We start from the raw sequence: 7,282 nt of genomic DNA, 5'->3' as shown, positions 1-7,282 counted from the left end.
CTTCAGGTTGGGGGGCTGTCTGTAAGCAAGGACTGGTCTGTCTCCCAAGATCTGTGAGAGTGATGGGTCGTCCTTCAGGATAGGTTGTAGATCCTTGATGATGCGTTGGAGAGGTTTTAGTTGGGGGCTGAAGGTGATGGCTAGTGGCGTTCTGTTGTTTTCTTTGTTGGGCCTGTCCTGTAGTAAGTGACTTCTGGGTACTCTTCTGGTTCTGTCAATCTGTTTCTTCACTTCAGCAGGTGGGTATTGTAGTTGTAAGAATGCATGATAGAGATCTTGTAGGTGTTTGTCTCTGTCTGATCTCTAAAGATCTCTAAAGAAGAAGAGTTGGATGTGCATAATGTGCCTTTTCTTTGCTCACACTCAGAAATTTTAGAATTGCTTAGAGTGGAAGGTGCTGACCTTGTGGCTAAATGCTTCTTAGAGGTAAATTCAGAGAGCTTGAATCAGTTACTAAGATTGCATAAGAGCAAGTTATTGTTTAGTACATTAAATGAGTTGGACATTCTACTCTCTGGGTGATGTTACATAGATATTCTGAATTTGCTGAATTTCCAAATTCATCCGTAGTGTAACTCACTGATGTCAGTGAAGTTAGACCAGTGGTAAACTAATCCACCAGTCACTCAAAGTCTGTATATATCAGATTTTCCATATTGTATGAGACGCTTAATTGCTTGATCAAAAAGCTGTTTTCTCCGCATGCCATAGGAAGAACCAGGGATATATTCTCATGCTACAGTATTTCCTTTGAAAGGTCTAGTTACTAGAAAGAGGACGCATAGCCCAGGACTTGGGACACAATGGCTTAATTTCCTGTTCTGCCAGACTTCCTGTGTGATCTTGCATAAATTAATCATTTAGCCTCTCTGTGTCTCAGTTCCATATCTGTAAAATGGGGATAATATCAATTCCTTCCTGCACAGGAGTGTTGGGAGAATAACTGCATTAAAGACTGTGAGGCAATCAGATACTATGGTAATGGTGGGGGCACAGAACTACTGAAGATAGACAGACTCTGCTAGGGAGGCAGCATGGTCTAATGCAGTGGTCCCCAAATCTTTTATGTCATGCCCCCCCTTATCTGTAATGGAATCTGTCCATACTCCCTGGGAGCTGCGACTGGGAGCTGGGGCCAGAGCCACAGCAGGGGGCTGGCATGGGAACTGAGCCACAGCTGGGGACCAGGAATGGGACCAGGAGTGGAGTTGCAGCCAGGGCTACGGGTGGGGCTGGAACAGACCTGGGTGGTAGGGGCACTGGAACGGGGGAGGCGCGGTGGGCCCAAGGGCCCATCGCCTCATCACTTTTAAAAGGCCATGCCTCCCACTTTTTACTGGCTGTAAGGGTGAGTAACAGGGGAGTGGGGCGGGGGAGAGGAGTGAGAAGGCGGGCGATGCCTGGTGGGGGGAAGCGGTGATGTGGGGGGCGGGGACTGTGGCCCTCCCACTTTTGAGGCCCAGGCCAGCCCCCATGATGTGCCCCACAGTTTTGGGACCACTGGTCTGAAAGTAACAGTACAGGATTGTGAGTCAGGAACCTTGGCTCTGTACCTAAGTCACTTCATCTTTCTGTGCTGCAGTTTCCCCATCTATAAAAATGCATGCTTTGAGATCCTCGGCTGTAAAAGCACTATGTAAGTGCAAATTATTGGCATGAGAAATATATGCTCATATTTTCAGAAATGTGCTCATATAATTTGCATGCACAACAACAATTGCATGCAAAATCTTAAGAACTGCATGTGAATAATTACACACACACCCAAAAAATCACTCACAATGTTAGAGGCCAGGTTGAGGCCCTTTGAAAATTTGGGCTAACAGGTCACTGGGTTACTAAATGGAGACATGTTCGTAGCATATTTGCACTACCAGTACTGTGTGGTAATGGTATTTAGTGATTAAAAATAGAAGCTAGCTAAAACATGATGCATTAGATGCATACAGGCTTGTACAAAACATGTTAAAAGAAAAATGTCAAGTGCAAGGGTGCCTGCCTACAAAACTGAATCTTAGATGTTAATAAGTGATTGACATTTGTGTGCTTTACACAACTTGCTCTGCTAGTTACACTGTTCCCAAGTTACTATAGTAACTACTTACTTGGCTGCCTTGCCACAGTAACTCATTATAGTAACAGTAGAGAGAAATGAGTATTGAGGAAATTACTGTTACTTACACCTTCTTGTCAACTGTCTGTAATGGGCCCTCTTTTACCACTTCAGAAGTTATTTTTCCTCCCTTAGTATCATGCTGTTAATTGATTTATCTTTTAGACTGACCTCACACTTGATAAAGCAACCCCCATCCTTTCATGTATTTATACCTGCTCCTGTATTTTCACTCCATGCATCAGATGAAGTGGGTTCTAACCCATGAAAGCTTATGCCCAAATAAATTTCTTAGTCTCTAAGGTGCCACAAGGACTCCTCATTATTCCCTAGGAGGTGATTAGAAGATCACACAGAGATAAAAGCTATCCAGTGAAGTGATTATATGTATGCTGTGTATTCTCACAACTTATTGTTGACATTTAACTCAGGAGTGGTACGCTGAAGAGTAACACCCTCTTTTATTTTTTCTGTTCAATGAACAGTAAAGATAAAAAGCAGGAAGTGACAACCTAGCTCATCTGAAAACAAGTAACACTCAGGGCCCATATATAGCACTTTCCCCCTCCAATATTCTTGCAAACATTAGTTATGGTACTCAGACACAATGTTTGAGAAGTGGTCATGAATTCTGGCTGCCTCATTTTTTGGATATTGAAGATGTCTCAAATTGGGCGCTCAGAAATGAAGGCATCCAAGATCAGTGATCCTTTTTGAAAATTTGGGCTTTAAGGTCCAGTCTCCATGTCAGTCTAGTAGACGAAAGAGCTGAGAGGTTCTGAATAGCCATGCTGAGTGGTATTGAAAAGTTTTCCCTATTTCAAGTAGCCTCTGGCCACAGATATGCAAAGGGCTTCACCACATGTTTGAAAAATACTGAAATTTGTCCTGATCATTTTCTTAATAGTTCCCAGCCTTTTCAATATGGGTGTGCAGGTGATAGGATTTTTCTGGAGATTTACATTATCTCATTGTTTTGCCAATTTCTTTACCACACCCTGATGTTCTTGGTTGATATTCTGTTTCATTAGATGGAATTATGAAGTTGAGCAGATTGAGAGTGTGGCCTCTAGTACTTTGCTTGTTTGTGAGAATATTTTCCAAGAAATCCATTGGCCGGATTCCCCTTGCAGAAGAAATTCTTCACTGACATAAAGCTGGTGGAGGCAGCTCATGCATCAGCCAGCTCTTGCCAGGAGGAGGAATGGGGGAAGGAGAAGAAGCGTGCTGAAAATCCACTCTTTTATGCCAGTCCTCCATTTACATAAGTTCTCTTAGGAATCTTTGGTCCAAACAGATGACTCCCTCACCTGCTCTGCTGCAATGAGCAGAGCAAGGATCCAAAGGAGAAGTGAGTTCAATAGTCATGGAGTGGAAGTAGGCCTCAGAAAATACCTTGGGTTACTATTGTATTTTTAAATTCTGGCATGATATGAATCCAGAGCTCATCAATTTGAGGATAGGCTGAGGTCTAAATTGATGTTACAACTCTTGTAGCAACTTGACTGCAGTGAAGTAACTTTCAAATATGTCAGAGCATGACATATAATCAATATGGTAGCTGCAGGTCTCCTGGTGACACTGCTTGGTGGAGCTGGATAGTGCAGCATTTAGTAGACTAGAATGTTGCCCAATGATCTGCAACCACCTCTGTGGAAATAGAGGTCTGGCCCACATATCTGTGATTAAATAAGCAGCAGTGCCAGCTCTGTTAGTTTTTGCTGCTTGAAAACCAGGTAATAATTTCCACCTCACAGAGCTTGCAGTCTCCATAGGCAAGATGCATTGAGGTGATTGAGCAGTCACTAAACATTCTGAAGCCCTGGCTGACCACTTGTTTACATCCAAATCCATTGCACTGTGCTTGTACTGTAGAACAAGATATATTTAGCTTGCTTAAGATCATACATTATTCCTCTCTGCAAGGCTGTATAGAAGTATCTAAACATTTCATGGGAAGGGATCAGCCCGCACAGGAATTCTACACTACTTTTAGAGGCATAATTCATGGAGTCCTTGCTCTTTGATGCTGCCATTTCATGGTGTTATTTGTTTGGAGCAGGCATGTGCATTCCTTCTGCAAAAGGTTCTAGTAGTTCTCATTGCAGTGGCTCTTTGGACATGATAAAGAAAAAAAACGGTCTTCGGATACCTCACTCAAGAGATTTGGGCCCCACCAGAGAGGGAAAAATAGGAAAAGAAACAGGAACTTCTTTGTGAAAGAAAATCACCACAGAACTGAGAGAAGAAGTGAAATTAAGGTAAAAATGGCTGCTTTTAGGAAAGTTTGTAAATATGCTACTCTTGTAGCTCAGCAGTTCCCAAACTGTGGTCAGTGGACAGCTGCCTGGATTGATTGTGCTGGTTTCAACTCCTTGTTTCCAGCTGCTAAACTGCATTGAACATCAGGTAAAAATCACATTAAATATTTCCCTGTTACTTTTCCATACAGAGGGTTGGAGTCAATGAGGGAATGTCTTGATTAAAATGTAGTCCACACTATGAAAAGGTTTGAGAATGCTAGAGCCTGAGTGTTCTGGCTCTCGCTACTAGGAAAACATTATGTGAATGCAGCTGCAACCTTAGAATGCCTGCTATTATTAACATAATAAGTCAGACGCTTGTCTCAGCATGGAATAAAATACCACATGGACTATTATTCTGTGTACCTGAGAGTTCAGAAGCAGAAACAAGCATATTTGTAAAGGCAGCAGGAGAGAAATACCGAGATAAAAATCAATAATCGCAAAGTTCACTATTCTGTATTAAAACTGTGCATTGAAATTTCTCTAAAACACATGGCTGCCATAGTAACAGTGGGCCAGAGTTACAAAAGGTAAATAAGAACATAATAAAAGAATGTAAATGTGATGCGGACGATCATGCCAAGGCCTCTAGGCCTCAGCTGAACACTGACAAATACATAGCTGGACCCTGTGTGTTAGCATTGTTCAAATAGGTATTAAAGTTTTATATCTAGACTTAATGAAATGCTTATAAATTGCTGCATGCAGTAAATCTCACTTATACTACTTGTATCCCATGTTATGGGGTAGTATTTCAGTGTTTGCTCCGTAACTGTAAATCACCAGACTGGGGGAAGCATTAACAAGTATGAAATATTAATTTCCAATAGGAAGTGTTATCTTTTGCCTTACAAAAGAAGGTCCATCTACAGAAGACAAACCATTGTGGAACATCAGAAGAGAAAAGGCTTTCTGGATTGCTCCTTCTCCCCTACTCCATGAAGAAGACGTGCACCTGAATTCCACCCAACAGCTGAATTTACAACTAGAAGCAGAAAGGGAAAAGGAATCAAAAGCCCTAACAACAAGGAACTGTATCTTTTATGCTGCTTGGAGTCTGAGGGGAAAGGATTATTGACAAAAGCAAAAGATAAGCAAAAAAATCCCCAGTGCTTAGCCTGGGTTAGCCCTAAAGGACATCTAGAGCTTGCTTGTTATAGAAGCTTCTATTGCCTTTTGAAACTTACGACTGTAACTTGTTTGCATATATACCTGCTTTAACCTTGTAAAGAAGAGTTATTTCCTTTTCCTAGTTAATAAATCTTTATATAGTTTATTATAGATTGGCTACAAGTGTTGTCTTTGGTGTGAGATGCAAGGTGCAATTAACCTGGGGTAAGTGACTGGTCCTTTGGGACTGGGAATAACCTGAATATTGTTGTGATTTGTGGTATAAGTGACCATTTATCACAAAGGCAGGCTTAGCTGGGTGACAAGATAGATTGGAGTACCCCGGGGATGGTCTGTGATTCCATGGTTAGGCTGTTATACTGTTTGAGGAGAATTCACTTGATACTTGGTGGGGGAAAGCTAAGTATAGAACTCACACCCGGTTTGGGGTTTGTGCCCTGCTTTTTAACAATTGGTTCTGTTAAAACCTGAGGTTGGTACTCATGCTCTTGAGCCAACGTAGGACAGCTTGATAATCAAAACAGCCATATTGGGTCAGACCAATGGTCCACGTAGCCCAGTATCCTGTCTTCCAACAGTGGCCGGTGCCAGACACATCATAGGGAATGAACAGAACAATTACTGAGCGATCTATCCTATCCTCCAGTACCAGCTTCTGGCAGTCAGAGGTTTAGGGACACCAAGAGCATGCAATTGCATCCCTGACTATCATGGTTAATGGACTTATGCTCCATGAATTTATCTACTTTTTTTAACCCAATTATATTTTTGGCCTTCACAACATCCCCTGGCAATGAGTTCCACAGGTTGACTGTGCATTGTGTGAAGTAGTACTTCCTTTTGTTTCTTTTAAACTTGCTGCCTATTAATTTCAGTGGGTGATCCCTGATCTTTGTGTTATGTGAACAGGTAGACAAACACTTCCCTATTCACTTTATCCACACCATTCATGCTTTTAAAGATCTCTACCATGTCCCCCCTTAGTTGTGTCTTTTCAAAGCTGAAAAATTCCAGTCTTTTTCATCTCTCCTCCTATGGAAGATGTTCCATACTCCTAATCAGTTTTGTTGCCCTTCTCTGTACCTTTTCCAATTCTAATATATCTTTTTTGACATGGGATGACCAGAACTGCATGCGGTATTCAAGGTGTGGTCATACCATGCATTTATATGTGGTGTTATGATATTTTTTGTCTTATTCTCTTTCCTACTGGTTCCTAACATTCTGTTAGCTTTTTTGACTGCTGCTGCACATTGAGCAGATGTTTTCAGAGAACTATCCACAATGACTCCAAAATCTCTTGAGTGAATCTACTGTGAAAACTTGAACTATATATTTAAGTTACTTAGGAAATTATATGAAAGCCATAATATACCCCACAACTTCTATAAGAGAGAATCTTAATCTGTCCCCATAATATCAGAGAGTAACATGTCTCCTCACAGAAATGAAATGAATATACATAATCTCTTGATAGACTGGCGGATGTAATGCTGATCCTTATATCACAGACTTGGTAACCTTCTCATCCTTTGGGTAATATTTTGCATCTATTGCCCTCAGAACTAGGCAGTATTATATTCCTTGACCAAAGCTATGCTAAGATGGAGTTAAGGTTAAAAATACATTAAAGTAACCCCGGAGTAAAAGACATTACAGGGATGTTGTAATTATCTAAAAAAACCCAAGCACTATACAACACAGGAATATTAGAATTCTTTTAAATTTAACC

The 7,282-nt window shown here is 41.2% G+C and overlaps 1 long non-coding RNA gene across 1 annotated transcript; it reads left to right on the top strand.

Moving 5' to 3' along the window:
- The first annotated feature begins 2,336 nt into the window (after window positions 1–2,336).
- Window positions 2,337–5,700, top strand: LOC122459983. Its single transcript, XR_006280983.1, has 2 exons — window positions 2,337–4,374; window positions 5,250–5,700. It is a non-coding gene; the product is annotated as an uncharacterized LOC122459983 (long non-coding RNA).
- Window positions 5,701–7,282: the final 1,582 nt, after the last annotated feature.

This window comes from Dermochelys coriacea, chromosome 4 (assembly GCF_009764565.3).
Source record: "Dermochelys coriacea isolate rDerCor1 chromosome 4, rDerCor1.pri.v4, whole genome shotgun sequence".
NCBI classification, from domain to species: domain Eukaryota; kingdom Metazoa; phylum Chordata; order Testudines; family Dermochelyidae; genus Dermochelys; species Dermochelys coriacea.
This window is presented reverse-complemented; position numbering and strand designations above follow the sequence as displayed.